This window comes from Tauraco erythrolophus, chromosome 18 (assembly GCF_009769465.1).
Source record: "Tauraco erythrolophus isolate bTauEry1 chromosome 18, bTauEry1.pri, whole genome shotgun sequence".
Taxonomy (NCBI): Eukaryota; Metazoa; Chordata; class Aves; order Musophagiformes; family Musophagidae; genus Tauraco; species Tauraco erythrolophus.
The window spans coordinates 7,733,237-7,750,656 of NC_141482.1; the positions used below are offsets into that span (position 1 = coordinate 7,733,237).

At 35.7% G+C, this 17,420-nt stretch overlaps 1 protein-coding gene across 2 annotated transcripts in view; it reads left to right on the forward strand.

The window, feature by feature from the left end:
* Positions 1-17,420, forward strand: part of NCOA3 (nuclear receptor coactivator 3) — an 84,625-nt gene that overhangs the window by 36,996 nt on the left and 30,209 nt on the right. For both annotated transcript variants that reach the window (XM_086623192.1, XM_086623193.1), the window contains exon 3: positions 14,992-15,067. The gene's annotated coding sequence lies outside the window, so the exon portion shown is untranslated. The remainder of the gene's footprint in view (positions 1-14,991; positions 15,068-17,420) is intronic.

Sequence of the window (17,420 nt, forward strand, 5' to 3'; positions counted from 1 at the left end):
TATCTGAGATTTTTGGAAATACTTCTATTAATATCAGTGTGATGATGTTGTCTGTGTAACAATACCCTGTTTTGGAAATTAAAATTTGAAAACGCTAAACTTTTGACCTTAGGTAGATGTTGCCATGTATAATACATTATATTCAGCTGGTGAAGTAAAAATTGCATTTTTCTCAGCTCTAGTTTGTGGAAAAAAATTGTGTGTATTGGGCTGTGGTGCCTGACAGCTGACATTTATCAAGGGTAACATGAGCTTTACTCATTCTCACATTTTTAAGCAGCTTTCAAAGCTTTACGTGTATACACATGTTCAGCATATGTCTTGCAGCTCTGAACGTTTTGTTCTAAAGATGTTAACTCTCATTAAGATGAGAATCCAGACTATAAACCCATAATGATTTTCGTTTATCGAATTTAGTCACAAGGTTAACATTTTGTAAACTGGCACTATAATCTAAAACAGTAAGAGGAATGTTTAAAGCATAGAAATACTTCTTCCCTATTAACTGTTTTAGTGAACTTGAGACCAGACTTTCAGTACATGGGATTGTTTTGAATATATGATAGTCTTTCAGAAGCATACATTTTCTAGAAATCATGAAATTAAATGCAGTAAAAGTGCTATTTCTTATTAGAATAAAGTGCTAAACCGTATATGTGAAAAAGAAAAAAAAAAAAGCACGAAGAAGATGCATTTTCTTTTCAGTGATGAACAAATTGTCTGGTAGGCATTTTGAGATCTTCGTAAACAGTTTGTAGCCAAATAATGAAAAACTTGTCCTACTTGCTTTAAATTTCATAAAGAATTACGTGATTGTCTTGAAATGTGCAAAACTCTGTATGTAATTATTCTTGCTTAATAGTTCTTTTAAAGAGAGAGTTGTCTGGAAGAAATTATTGTGTTAATATTTGACAAATTTTCTGCTAGTCTACATAGTTTGGTCTATTTTTAGAGTCGTAGTTTCCTGTTACTTCAGTAACTCAGTGTAGTGCTAAACAGATCACACTGATCTGGTGCCAGGTAACTTGAAACTGTAGGTGACTCCTAGAGGTAAAATGGATGGATATGATCGTGATTGTCATCTTTTTAATTGCTGATCAATGGTGTAAGGTACATTGCTTTCTCCTCACTAATGTTCTTACTAAATACTTCATTTTAACATTCATACCAAATACTTTTTATCTGTCACTTCTACATGGAAGTCATTTCAGTTGGCTTAAGAAATAATTTTCTTTCTTCTTTAAATAATAACCAAATTGCTTAAGTAAAAAGATAAACTAAGGTCTGAAACCAGTCTGGAATTCAGGCTTTGCTACTCTAGTTTTTTAAAAATTTGATATTCAAAGATTTTCTTTGCTTCAGTTTGGAAGCAGCAGGGTTTTAAATGTTAGTTGATCTCAAACACCCCTAAGAGGCAGAATGGATTCACTGTATTTTCTGTGTCATTTTGGACTGACCTCAGCCAAAATTGTGGTCATAATTGTAGCAACTCTCAAATCTTCCCCATTTATTTGCTGAATTTAAAATGTGGAGTTACTGTTGTTGGATCGTTTAAAGATATTACTAATGCATAACCAGGTATTAAAAGTCATGCAGGCAACAAATAAGTCAAAGTAAGATGATAATAGAAAGTATCTCTCTTTCTTGAGCTTGTTGGTCTTGAAGTAGTCCATAGATTGTAACTACTTGTTCTTAAAAGCTTTGCACATTCACTTAAAGAATTGAGTGCATTGATTTATGACATTTTAAAATTTCAAAAGATGTAACAAGGAAAAAGCTGACTTACTTAATGTTTTATTTAGACTCGTGAGAACCCTAAACTAATGTCTAGTAAAATTTGGTCTTGCGGACAAAATAAGCTGTATGAACAGCAGAAGATATCCTTCTATAAACAGGAATAAAAAGTTAGTGTAGTTGTGTCAGGATGATTGGTTTTAGTTACTTATGAATATCTGTACATTGCAGGTAATTCTGAAAATTCATTTTTGTCTTCAGCAGTGTCCCTCATAATTGTCTGCTGTTTATGGAGTACTGGTAGAGTGATAAGCAAATGGATCTTTCATAAATGTTAACTTTTTCCCTTGTCAGACCTTGTTTATATTCTTTTACCCTGTAAAGCCTTTCTTCCGTGCATCCCTCTATGTATGCGTGCTCAAGAAAACTCTTATTTTGTAGAGACAGGCACCTCTTTACTGAAGAAAGCTGCTCTTATGTGACTTTTCTTGAGATCTTTTGGGTTACTTTATTGGAAACCCATGTGATTTCTCTTTGCAGTGACACACTGTGATCTTGATGGTGTGATGCTTTGGGGTTTTTTGTGGTTGTTTTTTTTTGTTTTGGTTTGGTTGGGTTTTTTTTGTTAGCAAATAAGATACTTTGTAGTGTCTTGAAGCTTGTCTGTCCTTTCTTGACTATCCCTAGTTGTAGAATTAGTCGTTATTCCACAGTTGTAACACACGTATTGCCAAAGTGGGACTGGTGGAGGGGCAGGAACATAAAGGTCTGAAAAGTGCTAAGCTTTCTTTCCGAGTTAGATTTTGGCATGCTTTCTTAATTTTATACGAGCTTAAATATATGGTAAGGTGTATGGAGAGAAGCATACTTCCACCTGTAAAAATTTTGTTGATTTGTTCCTTTGTTATAAAAAGCATTTTGTAATAATAAAAATGGATGAGCAGCTTTTTTTTCATCAGTGTTATTGTCTGATGTTGAACAGCAATTTGTAGCAGGGAGCATGGTTAAATTAGCATGTAGTAATGAAATACATTTTTGTGCTGTACTGTTGCTACAGTGTTTGTGTGCAAAACTCATTTTACTGTTGGAAATGAGTGAAAGTTTTAAAAGTATACTGCAGTATAGGTACAGTATTTACAGTGTATTCTTGCACGGGTTGCTAGATTAGTCTTAGCTATTCTGCTTTCAGATATTTCAAGACACACGTTTTTACTTGTAATCAATCTAGAAAAGGAAGGAAGTGATTAGCACACAGGTAATTTTGGTGTACATCGACCAGACTGTATTGTCAATCCCTGGGTAAGGAACTTGTGTACATATTGCACATTTGTTTGTGTTTACCTACTGGTAAAATGTAGCAGTGTTACTATGCCACTATTTTTAGACTTTTGTCATTATAGTGGCTGAACATTTGCTCTAAGTAATTTATCTAATATTAGGGTGGTTTAAGTCCAGTTACTTTGTTCTGAGGTAGGTGAAATGTAGATATGGTGTTTTATTGGTATAATAATGCTAGTAAGTCTTCCCATGTAAACCAGCCTGTAGTTTTGAGTTTTACAGATCCTTTCTATGCATAGTTTCTCACAATGCACTGATGGTCAAGCGCTTATCTTTGTTCATTCTCTAAAATAGGTTTGATTTTTTTTCCTAGATTTATTTATTTGTTCATGACCTAAATAATTGTAATATATTTTTTCTTGAAGCAATTTTGACAATTAGAAGTCACAGGTAATGTTATAGTTTTTAATATTTTTCATATTAAAGTACTTCTCAGTTAACATGAGAATAAAACACAATTGTTTTTTCTCCACATTTGTATGCCTCTGTTACAGGCTGCGATATTGCCAGTTCTTTTTTTTCAAAACTCATTATATTTCCTCTTTCTCTTCAAACCCCAACTGTGACAGTGACACGACTAGCAAAGCATCTCATTTTTCATTTAAAAAGAAAAATGGATTCCCTTCCTCCAGCACTGTAAAAGAAAATTTGAAAATATCGACAGTTTACCTTGAGGTCTAACTGAAGAAAATGGAGAAGCAAGGAGCTTACCTCTAGAAGCCACTTTTTTTTATTATTATTAAATAGGGAGAGAAATGTGAGTTTTAATTATACATGGTTGTAAAGGAGAAATTAAAAAACCAAACCAAAACAAAAAACTTGAGTTGCACAATTCAAGGTTTCACTTAACTCCCTTCATTCCTCCTCTTTCATTTACCTCTGACTCATACATAGTTGAAGCTTTGACTTTTAGAAAATATTAGATGTTGAGAATGATAGCACCATGTTTTAGGCTTAATCTGTTACTAGAGAAGCTTCCTGGTAAAGCTCTGTCAACAAACCTCAGTAAAATCACATTTCATACTGGCATTGAGTCTCTGTACAAGTTCCCTGAGTAAAATAGTTTATATGGGTAAATACATTTTTGCCACTGCACTAAAGCTATTCGAATGTTAAAAAATAAATAAATAAAAATATTACAAGTTTTAACAAACGTAAAATGACAAGGAATATTAGATCAGTCTGAGGATCATAGAGGTCACAGTAATTCTGTGCAACTTTATTTTTTTCCTCAAATAAGCTTTCCTTCTTCAGACGTCATGCCATGTTGGCTGTTTTTCTGCAGACTTTGTTTATTCGTGCGCTCAGCAATATTATTCTTTAGAATAACTTTGACCATCTTACTAGGGATGGAAGTCAATCAAGACACGAATGTCAAATTCACTGGTCCATAGCTCCTGAGAGTCCTCCTGGATTGCTTCATGTCAGTAGGAGCTACATGGGTCACCTGCCCGTCCTCTGATGCAGTGGCCGTTCGTAATGACAGATTGTGCAGTGTGGCCAGCAGTCCTGAAGATTCACATTTGAACCCATTCTTGGATGAAGGATATCCTGGTGACTGATTAACACCTTGTGTGTCTGTTTGGTTTAATTCTTCCTCTGTATTTCCTTAAAATTCATTTTGCTTCTCCAACCAGTTTGCTACAAAGAAATTCTGGAAGTGGGAATCTTCAGTGATGAAGGCCAACAGGAAGAAACTGAATTTCAGAGCTATGGCTTTAATCCTCTCTCAGTGCCCATTTTATGTCTTTGCCGTGAAGAGGTCCATAGTCTCCCTAACTGGCTTCCTGCTTCTGATGTGTTGTTTAAATACGTCTTTATTATCAGCTGCAGTTCGGTGCAAGACACTCTTCTTGTTCTTTTTTTAGTCCTGTATTTCCTGTTTACATTCAATTTACCGTGTTCTGTGGGTGTTTCAGTTCTTCCCATGTAGACAAGCTTTCCACTTTTTAAATGCTAACCTTTTCCCTGTGGTATCCCCCTTAACTTTATTACAGAGCCATACAGGTATTTTTTTTTTTTTAGTTTTTGTTCTCTGCTCCAAAAAAGCTGTGTAGGTGTAGCAGCTATTATCCAAAATTCGAGAGCCTGTATCTTTTTTGCCTCTCTCCCTCTCTCCTTGTTGTCATCAGAGTACAGTCATACAGTGGAAGCGTAATCGCTTTTCCATCTTGAAGGCTGCAGGTGTGTGGTGATGTCCTCACGTATCACTAGAGATGTGTAAATTAATATTCCACACTGCTTCTAAGCTGCCTATTGTTTTTGAAACACAACTAACTTTATAGGAGAATAATACCATCTTTGAGAATTTCTTTGATTTATGTGCACGAGCATTAACTGATTCATGTGCTGACTTCCTTTTTTTTTCCCCCCATTAAGACTATTTATGATACTTGGTTTTAATACTTTGAACTAGAGCTGCAAATGATGTGAAGAAATAAATACAATATTTTAATGTGCTAGAAATTTTTGAATGTGTGTGTCATGCAGTCTGTATGCCTTTAATGTGAAGAAGTGTTTTGGCAGAATTTTAAGTGGTTTTGAAAATTAAATCTTCATCCATACAGTGTAACTCAAGATTTCTGAGTTTTAAATAGCTGGGAATTTGCGGTGATTGTCTTGCTTGCTCAGTCCTTAGTGTGCTGATGCGTGTTCCTAGTAAAAAAGTCATATTAAAAATGAAGCTTAAAATTTGAAAAGCCTTTTTGAACTTAGATTAGATGTATTCAAAGCCGATTAATTCAATTTTAAGTAGTAGTTCTGTTGGTCTTATAAAGATCCCCTAAATACTATGTCAAATTTAGAATTAAATTTAGAAAGCCGTCTCCGTTTTAATCTGTGAACATCTGGTGAGTTCTAGTAAGAATTTGGTCTTTTTTGTTTTCTGCTGTCTTCACTTCAGCATTTCTCTGAGGTACTGATCTTGTTTCTCTGACGGCCAGGCAATAATGGTTTTTGAGGTCCATAGACATGCTAGGCTTTGTTTGTTCCATGGATTTGCCCTTTTATAAAATGTGTCCATCATACCTAGCTGCTCACTTTTTCTTCTCCTGCAAAGACTCGTGTTTTCTTTTCCTATTTCTCTGTGTTTGAGTCTGTTTCGTGAGTTCTGCCTGATTCTTCTAAAAACTGAATTCAGCTAAGAAATCCAGCTAGAAATAAGACTAATTTAGTGATGGCACATAATGCTTCCTAACCGCATTGTACAGAATTATTCATATCTTTATGTTACAAACAAAACAGGCTTGCGGGCCTTCCTCCCCCACACCCTCGCTCCGGCCCTATAAGGCATCTATTGTCTCCATTCATACTGAGATGTCACAGATGTGGACACTCTTCTGGGTTCTTTTCTCTCTCCCAGCTCTAATGACCGCTCCTCCTTTGATTCCTTTCTCAGGCAAATTGACACAGGCTGTACAAAAAGAAATTTAGGTCACAAATAATCTTTAAATTATTCTACTCGAGTGAGAGGAAGATTTAGCTGACTGTGTGTTTGTATATGCTGGAAATTTATGGCAAAATTAGTTTCATCCAACAAATACTATTTTCTCATCTCAGAGATTATTGACTTAAAAATATCACCAAAGGAGCGTGCGGCTTTAGTGTAAAATAGAAGTGTGCAATTGAAAGAGTCTTAAAGCTATATTTATGATTTTTTTTTTTTTTTCCCCTGCAGATTAAAAACGGATTTGTTCACTTGTATTGTTAAAACAACCAGGAGTCTTAGGAATGACTAATTTTAAATAAATACTTTTATCTTTTTTTTCTTTGTTTCAAAATGAATATAGATATGTTTGTCCTATCTCGAGATTAGCTCCCCTCAATACCAGACTGTCTGTCGGGACAGTGAATTTAGGGTTGTAGCTCTAAGCATGGAGGTAACTTTTTTTGAAGTACCTGGAACCCCACGTGTGTTGTGACTCTTGGTTCCTTGCACTGAGGTGTCGTGGTAGGCAATTTGTATTTGCTCTTTGACCGTATTAGTTGCACAAATATGCAGATGGTTGAGTTGAGCAGGCAGTAGCAGTGGTTTTCTATTCATTAAGAATGATTTTTCTGTAAGCAAACATTCCTTTTTTACACGCTCCTCAGATATGTTATTAGTGTGTAGAAAAGGCAAGTGCTTACACACACAGGAGACTATTTTGTGCTTTGCATTACATCTGTGAACTGCCTTGTTCCAACGTCCTTTTATGGTTGACTACTTTATTTTCCAGTTATAACTAGCATTGTGTTTAAATTATACTGGCAGGTCACACTCTTCATCACTTCTGTAGGCTGAGTTTTGCCTGTGTCTAGCCCTATTTTTTAAGTTAAGAGCACTCAAAAGGTAAAAAATCCACAGATACAGCAAAATTTCTAGTTGTTTTACAGGATGTTGTGATTAAATCTAAACATGTTAACTAAGTTATTTAAGCTGCTTCTCGTTATTGTTTGTCTTTGTTGTTGTTTTGTAATAACAGAATACTATTCCCTAATATTTGTGCTCTTGAAAGTGTTGTGTGTTTCAACTGGCTGCAAATTCATGACAGGAGGCCACACCATTTATGACATGCTTTTTTTAAGAGGGTAAGCAATACTTCTGTCCAGTAGTAGAGGATTGGTAGTGTGAGATGGTATGTTTTGTGGAACTGGCTTTGAGTGTTTAGGAAGAGGGACAGAAGTTACTGTGCATGTGTTTTGAGTGGCTTGTATCCCAGCTCACCTGCTGTGGACCCAGAGCACCACTGGCAAGGCTTAACTTCTCTCGATTAATTTGTTTGTGCGTTAACTCTGCTACTAATAGCAAAATCTGTCTTTGAAGCGTCATAAAGACTGGAACCAAAAAATTTCATTAAGCATTATGTTGTGTTGTTTTCTGGGTATTTGTGCTATGGAAGTCTCGAGAGATTGGAGTTTTTCCAAGGTTAATATCAGAAACTGATTTGTTAATTGTGTAACAATTTGTGTTCTTATAAACACAGAACAAAAGATTGTTGTCTAGACACTAACGTAGAAGATTCTTGAAACTGCAGAACTGGATTGCACACTTTGACTCCTAATTTTGTGTCATTCATAGAAGTGAAATGTTTGCTTTTTAGTAGTCAGAGTCAAAGAGGGTCTTTCTATTGGTGGCCAGGACTTTTCAGTAAATTTTGAAGTTCATCTGATATATTTAATCTTCAAGTGTTTTCACTTCAGAGGTCTTTATGTTGAGTGTAAGAACTTGCCTCAGTTGGTCAGTTTGGCTGAAAATGGTCTTTTTTTGTAGCATCCACCCAACAAAAGATTAGCTTTCTTACGAGTTTGCAGTATCTGCCAGGAGACTGTACGAGTACAGAAACAGTTATATTTTACTGTTCCCTAGTACCTCCACAGAGGCAAAATATGAGAGCTGTATAGAAATACTCACAAGCATCAGGATTGCTCTTTTCAAGGATTTGTGTTTTCCAGCTGTTGATAAACTTTTGTTCTTCTTAATAGTTTGTGATTATTCAAGTGCCAGGAAATGGCAGATGAAGTGACTAGGCTGGTAGGCTAAATGTGTGGTGGGATTATTAATGACAGTGCTGATTAAGACACATGAGCATCAACTAGATCACATCTGATCTCCCAAGATGAACAGTTGCCCAAAGGAGAATGGGGGAAACAAAACTGTGATTAGAGCATTGCAAAAATTCTAGATTGTTTATAGCTTTTAATTGAGAGACTTGCTCTTTAATTGAGGGACTTGCTTCTTAAATATGAAAATATAAAAAGAATAGTTAGAATTTTTTTCAGCTGTGCAATTCTAATTAAAAAATATTTTTGCTCTGCAGCTTGACTTTTGAAAGTGTTTACTAGTTCAAACAAGCAGTTTTCTTAAAAGCCAATCTTCATACCTACTGAATTGATGAATACTTTCAATTCACACACAAGATTCAAAGGCTAAATCGGAAATCTGGGGATGAACATGCATTGCTAATAATACCTATAGAAAATGCAACAAATTCATCTGTTTTGAATGCTTTTCTGAGTATTGGAGAAGTTCAAAGGCTGGCGTTAAGCTTGGCATCTACTTGATGGAGATCGCGTGTCAGAAACTGATAGTGTGCACAGTAAATGTTTCATTCTGTCAAAACCAGTCGTTTTTTCCCCTTGTTTGAAGGCATTTTGGTATTGTTAGAGATTTTGATCCAAACGTAAAATGACTTCTTTCTCTAAATTTAAACTTGCAGTGGACAGGCTTTCACAAGGAAATTGCTGATATTTTGCCCAATTTTTAACTGCTGCTTTGGAAAACTCTGATTTTGAACCATTCTCATTCTAAACATGTTTTATATAAAACAGTGATCTCTGTAAAATGAGTAAGATTTTGGCATGATAGGGTCTGCTTCAATTATAGCAATGCCGTAGCACTGAATGAGTTTGTGCTAATTGTAGTGCTACAGTTGTGTTTAAGCTGTCTCTCTGGAAATGCAGCAAGCAGCCTTTGTTTTCACGAGACACTGGTAGGGTAGAACGGCAGAACAAAAAAATTGCATGAATATTATACATAAAAATGTATGTGAACCCATTAAGAGTCTCAGGAAGGAGGATGAACTTGGTGATGACACATTCGGAGCTTCAAGAAAGGGAATAGACTTGATGACTTGGAGAGGGGTCACGTGTATTTAGTGAAACAAACTCGGTTTGGTTGGTTACATTTCCTGTTTTCTTCCTAAGTACTCTCTGCTTTTGAAGTGTAAGGTAGTGTGTAGCTACCCTAAAGAAAATGATGGTTGTTGCCACTGAAAACTTGCACATTGAATTCTTACTATATTCAAACTATGTTTGGGAAGTTGCTTCCTCCCTTGTAAGGGAAAACTAATTCCTTAGTCATTGTTAAATTAAGATAAGAGCTCTTGTATCTTGATAAGATCATGTAAGAAAATGTCTCTGTTGCTCTGTTATCTTACAGGAGCTACTGTATTCTGTAAGAAAAAAACCCCACCCCGTATTTATGTGTGATTTTGTTCCCATAAAATATAGTTGCCCCAATTTTTATAAGTTATGCAATGAATCTAATATATACTAGTAGTTATCGTTCTGTATTTGCATTTGATATGATTGTTACTTAGTTTCTGACAATCATCCCTTTGCATTGGACTTTTTTTTTTTTTTTTTAGAATTTTCTTGCTGTTAATTTTCTTGCTGTAGAGAGGTTTGTGCACTGGTCAGTACAATCTCTTTCCGTAGTACTCACTGGTTTTAGCAAGAGTGATGGGAAGAAGTGTTTTTCACTTTTAGAACTTCATTAAATATTAATGTAAAACCTAAGTAGGCTGTATGTATTTCAGCCAGCCTTGCCTGAGTTTCTTCTGCTGTTGAAGTGTCTGGTGTACAGAAAAGAGTGGTGGTGTTCTGTGGTTTCTTACCAGTTAAGTAGTTACCAAGTCCCGTTACAGTAGCCCAGACATCACATCCTGTTTCTTTCTTTGTGGTGTTTTGGATAGGGAGATTTTCTTTCTATATATATTTATTCAATGTTTACTTATTTTTTTTTAAATAATTGTTTACTAACTCTTAGGTTACAAGTCTGAAAAGACTTACCTATGTGAAAAATATTTTAAATATATTCTAAAAACACTCGAATGATGCCATCAGTTATATCGAAAGCCTAAATTACCTCTTCCAGTACAGTGACTTGGAAATTAGTCAAGATTAAAGGCCCTCTTCAGTGTTATTTTGGGGCTGCCGCGTGTGAGCGTACCGGTTCTTGTTGCCGCGCGAGCAGGCGCTGTGGCTGCATCACGCCCGATTGCCTTTTGCTTAGAGGAGCTGTATCCTGACAAACACATGGAGCCAGGGAAGTTCCATACCTTTTCACAGCTGGGTTATGAGGGCACCATTTGTTCCGAGTCTAAAATGTGGCTCAGGTGCCACCAGACCCGTGATGAGACTCAGTGACCGCTTTACCACAGGTGAGGAAGTTTTTTAAGTGTTCTGCAGTGCACGGTGAAGGCATAAGGATAAAGACTCGTCTTTTTTATCACTGTGTGTTCACTGGAGCCCTCGTTTTCTTCCATACGTTTTGTTTGTTATAGCTGGGTCCTACATCTATTGCGGTGACTTGCAAACAGGGACGTATAGGAAACAAATTAACAAGTAATGACATTCCAAAAATAGAGCACACGCATTATTTATCAGCGAAACAGGAGAGGCACTCTGAGTGTGTTCCACCTCTGACCATCCTTTAACGGAAAGCGTCCTGTCATTTTAATATATGCAAAGTGAACAAGGCTCAAGTTAATTGTCATGTCTGAAAAATAGCCCAGGAGTGCAGAGTGCTTACTAAACACTGCAGGGGAACTGGTAAATGAAACCTGACAAGGCCTGAAAAATTACAGTCTCCCCAAGACAGAATGTATAATATAAAAAGGATGTGTGCTGAGTTAAGATTATTGAACATGTTGCAACAAGGTGTGCGTCACTGGTTACCAGATTAGAGATGGCTTTTATTTTTTTTTAATTTTTTTTTGTTTTAAACCGGCAGCCCTGATTAAGCAAAGTCTCTGTCTGACTCAGTTATTTATTATCTAGTAAATGACCTTTTTGGCTGAGGGTGTTGGGGAGGAAAAAAAAAGTGAAAAATGATCAAATGCATATGTTTTGAAATATTATTGTATTAGTTATTGTACTGATGGAAGTGTTAGATTAGGATAATGATGTATCAATACAATTAACAATATAATATACTGTTTGCTTCATAATGTAACTGTTTTAGTCTTAAAAGATTAGGTAAGACTTTTTAGTACAAAATAGTTAACAGTACACCAAAACCTCTTTATTAACTCAGTGTACTTGAGTCTCATTATCTACTTCAGGAGTTTGTTACATTGTACTTTCAGATTCACAAAGCTGTAGTTAAGGCTCAAGTGGCATTTTTTTATCTGTGGCATTTTTCCCCTCCCCCAGAGGTTTAAAAATATGTTGGTTTGATGTACTGTGGTTTGAAGTGTAGTATATTGTATCTGATTTCTTTTTAAACAGGCACATTGATTATCTCTGAAACATGTAAGGAGGATTACAGATACAATGCTTTTATGTCTTCTTTCAAAAAGAAACCATCGTGTTTACCATATCTGCACATTTGACTACGACATATACGTGCATTTTTAACATTTTAACCAGTGTAGCTTTAGCTGTTTGTCATACTGGTTTTGTCTGTGCCACAGATATGGCTTGTCACTTAGTCATCCCATCCGAACTCTAATGTAATGTTCTTTCTTTTATGTGTTTTAAAAATTGTATTGAAAACTGGAGTGCATGTATGCTTAAATTTGGTAGCTAGGCTGTGTTGGATGCCTAGTTTCCATATGGTGTAAACCATACCTCTGTAGCTCCTCCTGAAAGTGGGAGAGTCAGTTGAAGGTCACTATGTTGAGCTCATTGAGATCAAAACGTGCCGAACGATGTTTCTGTGTGAGCACTCTTGGTTTTGGTTGAGTGGTTTTTAGGCAGGAAATACTGTACTCACGTGTTGAAAGTGGTGAGAGCTGATGCAGAAGCTGACTGCACAGCCCCAAATGCCACCCACGCTCTTTAGGAGAACACTGGCTCCAAGGCTGGCAATCGCATAGTGCGTGGCTGTGCTTTGATACAGACACTCTAATAACCTAAACTAATTCATGCGAAGCAGAACAGAAAACAGTGTTGAAATAAAATAGATTTTGTGTTTAAAGAATTAAGAAGTTGGCTGTTACCTCTGTACTCAGAAGAGGAAGCTGTAGGTTTAGAGTAGGGACAACAGAGCTGAACTGTCAACTTCCGATATGTAAGAGGTTGGGCTTTCATCAGCAAGAAAAGACCAAGTATTATTGAAAAAAAGAGGAACGTATTTTATTTTTTCATTTAAATGTCATGGATTATAACAATTGAATGACTTAGATTATAGAATTTTAATATCCTGTTTTATTTATAATAGTAGTAACTTGAGGTCTAATTTACTTTTAATATATGGCAAAATTTTACTATAGTGTATTTGGTGTTAACTTTTTGTTTAGTTTACTGGGTAGGGTTTTCATCCCTACTTCATGTTGTTTTAATTTCATCCTGGTCTGTATAACATAATTTAGAATTTCTGTCTAGGTTGCCCTGCCAGTTGACAGTTCTCATAGGATGGTCTTCTGCAGCGTTTGGCCAGACCAAATTAATGCAAATGCTACTCTAGATGCTTTTCTAACCCTTCAAGAGCCTTCAGATCATTCAGAAGGTTATTTTTTTTAGTTACTTTACTGTACCACGTCTTTGAGAAGTTGTATTCCGTGTTCTGTTTAAACAACTCAGATATTGACATCCATGGAATGAATATTTACTTGAGAGAAATATAAAGGGAATATTCTAAAACTAATTAAAATAGTGTTAAGATTTTTTTGTGGTCTTCAGCTTAATACATTTTCAGGATTCTTCTCTTTTCCCTTGCATTTCCAGTCATACAGAATCCTTTTGATGCTTGTGGGTATTGAATCTCCCACCTTTAAGTGATTTTTGTGCTGTTCATTTCTTCTGCATAGGCCAGCTTCTCAGTGACCTCAGTTTGTGATTCTGTTGGGCTGCTTGTGTTCTTGCATAGGTGTATTGACCAGTTTATCAAGCTGTTGTAGAAATTTGAGGGAAGAAAACCTGCACATCAAACTGGACAGTGAGTGTAATTTATGCTGCCTTTTTGTTTCATAAATTCTGTTCAATGGAGACATCAGAAAATAGACCTTGTTGGGTATAAGACCATGCAGGGAAGCCAGACAGGAGGCTATCACTGGGTGTAGTATAGGTCAGGTTTAGCATTTTTACAGAAATGAACAGCTGAAGGATTTAATTTTCCATGATGTCCAAATGTTTCTGATACTGCATCTGAAGATTTCTTAGATTTTTCTTCTTTTTTTCTTCTTCCCCCCCACCCCCCACCTCCTGCTTTTGTTCTGGTTTCCATGATAAGCAGAGGTTGATTTAGCATAAAATGGTGTTACAGAAGTCTTTAATTAGGAGACAATTTATTCTTGGTGCTTACTCTTACGTGACCACACTGTCAATCAACCTTCTAATTGGTAATTCCAGTTCATATAAATAAAGCTACAATCAGTATTGTCAAAGGGATGATTAAAACAGCAGATGAATGCATATGCAACCAGTTGATATGAAAAGCTTCAGTTTAATTTCTTAACAAATGACTGCTTGAATAAAACTCCCTTTACCTGCCTGCTAGTGATTACCTATTAAGTAGTCTGGGTAGAAATATCAATTTTGAAACTCTTGGTTTTGGATAGGACTATGGTGTGTGCTTACATATGAGTGTCTCATAAATATTTCCCAAGAGTGATTTATTTTTCTAATTAACTTGAACAGCCTCTGCTTTACGTAGAGCTTTAAGCAGTTTTCAGTAAATCAATTCAATCACACAGCTGTTGTTTAAAACTTTTCCTAAGTTACTGTAATTCTCTACAGAGACCCAGAATCTCACTAATTAGTATACTTAATCATACCTTGTATGAAGTGCATGATAATATGAATTAATCATTCCTAGGGTTTTGTAGAAAAACAGAGTAGCAGAAACTGGAGTGTTCACATCTCTGAAAATAGTTTTAAGATTTAAAAGTTACTAAGATCAAACATCTACAACGGTTTCATTATTTCTTCTGAAGTAAACAAAAATTACACTTAAAAATGTTTAGCTTTTATGTGAGAGGAAATTTAGCTTACTGGGTGGCTTTTGTGATGTTAAGATTCAGACCTTTGAGCTGTTCAGCATGTAGCAGAGATGACAGGTAGTTGCAGTTATTATAAGCGAGTTTTAAAACTCATTTAACATCCAAACATCTCAATTTTGAGTGTTTACTTTTTGGTAAGATTATTAATATTAGATGAAAAAATTGAAAAGTGAGCACTTGTTTTTTTAAAGTACAGCGTTTTTTTGTTTTTCAGGATGTGACTTAAAATGACTTCTGATTCTGAAGGTCCTATGAGAAATATGCTGTGCTTGAATGTTTGCTAAGGACAAGTAAGTGACTGATTTCATATTTGGACTATGTGTACCTCAATAATTATTCCCTTACATGTTTAAAGCTAAGAGAAGAAAGAAGGAAAAATAAAAGAAAAAACCTTACTTCATTGCTGCCAGAAAGTAAGTTTTGTAAGTTTGTTTTCTTGTAGATTCCTATCCATGTGAATGGGAACATCAGTTGTTTCTGTGGTCAGTCTATAACAAAAGAATCTTTGCATAGTTTCAAGAATATTTTGAATCAAAAATTTCACTGGAAGGCTATCATGTTTTTTATACATATTTATTTGAGTGAAGTCTAAGTATTTGGGGCTTCTCTTTGCATAAACCAATTAGTTATTACAATTTTTATCTTAGAAAACTGGTTTCCTCTTGGTTTTTAGACAGGAGGATTTTATTTAATATTTTAACATTATATACAATTAAAAAAATTCCACACCATCGAGATTCATTGGAAAGGACTGATTTGATCTAATTCTTCATAATCGGCATATTCTGGGGAATGCTAAGAGCCAATGTATGCTTTTTCCCTAATGAATTTTTCAAACAAGAAATCATCTCAGACAGAAGAGCTTCCAAGCATGCAAGATACCATGAGTACATATATTTAGTATAGGGAACAGTTGATAGTTTTATGGGACCAAAGAAGTGTTAAAAAAGTTTTTATGCAAATAATACGTTTTTTAAATACTTCGGATATGTTTTAAATTAGTATTGGATGGTGGTGCTTTGTGGGTTTGGTTTTGTGTGTGTATGGTCAACTATTTCAGCTAACGAAATACAAAAACTAAATCTGAAGCATTTAATTGTTTATGTTTTTGGGCCCCTGTTAGGACAAAACCTTCCCAGTTGCCGTGTCCTGTTTGGTGAATACGTCTTTCGTCTACAACTACTGAGATTATGGGCATGAGGGAATAATGCTTGAGTTGGAGAAGGAAACCAGTGCATGGACAGACAAACTGGCAGAGAGTGATCTCACGAATGTTAAGTTAGTAGCTGTCCAGTTTGTGTGAGGGTGAAATGCGTAAGACCACAGAAGAAACTATAGTATAAGGCTGAAAGCTTTCTGCTTACTGTGCTTAGTAGTTCTCAATGTCCTTTTGACTTGAATGCTCTCTAGGAAATGGCTTTAGGAACTTTCCTGATTCCATACTGTATTGTCAACATGTGCATCCTTTTCTTGGTAGTCTGGGACAGAATTTTAGAAGTTTTGTTTTTGTTTGTTTGTTTGTTTGTTTTAATAGCCTGTCAAAATATTGAAACTCTGGCAGGTTGAAAAATGCCAGTCCTAAAGGCTGGTGATTTTTTTTTTTTTTTTTTTAACTCTAAGTTTTTGTTTGGAAGGCTGTACATACATTGTTGCAATGGATGGATTAATCACAGAATGGTTTGGGTTGGAAGGGACTTTCAAGACCATCTAGTTCCAATCCCGCTGCCATGGGCAGAGACACCTTTCCCTACATCAGGTTGCTCAAAAGCCTCATCCAACCTGGCCTTGAACACTTCCAGGGATGAGACATCCACAACTTCTCTGGGTAACATGTTCCAGCTCCTCACCACCCTCAGAGTGAAGAATTTCTTCCTAATATCTAATCTAAATCTCCCCTCTTTCAGTTTAAATCCATTGCCCCTTGTCCTGTCATTCAATGCCCTTGCAAAAAGTCCCTGCAAAAAAACAGTATCTTTTTAACAATCCATCTATGGTTTTCACTGAGGAATGAATAGACCTCACATGTGAAAAGAGCATGTAGTACGCTGCAAAGGATGTAGACGTGTGCATTTTATTAATAAGGACAAATATTTTTTCAACACACCTATTGGTGAGCAAAAAGGTCTTTGTTGTTTTTATGTTTTCTTATTTGCCCTTTTTGATAAGTGAGAAAAGATCTGGAAAATTTAGGATTATATCTGAAAAGATTAATCAAATGGTAACGCACAAACCAGTACTTAGTAGTTGCAGATTATCATGGAAGTTTGGAACTTTTTCCCCAAACGTTGCTGGCTTTGGTTCCACTCCACTGGTGGAGTTAGGAACATCAGGGTATAGTGGCACATTGCTGCTGCAACCGATGGAATTAAACAATGTCTTGCTTTGAAGACTTTCAACCATCTCTTATGCCATCTTGCTTTTTCTCAAATTTGCTTTAAATGTAAACTTTGGAGGGCTCTGGACATACTTGTTTCCATTCAACTTTAACATTCTCTATTTCATATAAATGTGTACCTTTATAAATTACTTGGCAAGAGCTAGGGCTTTGTTTTTCCAAATAACTTTTGGAAAATCATATTGGACAGAACAAACTGTGGCTTTGTGTCATCTAATTTCAATAGCTAAATGGAGTGTAGCATAAAA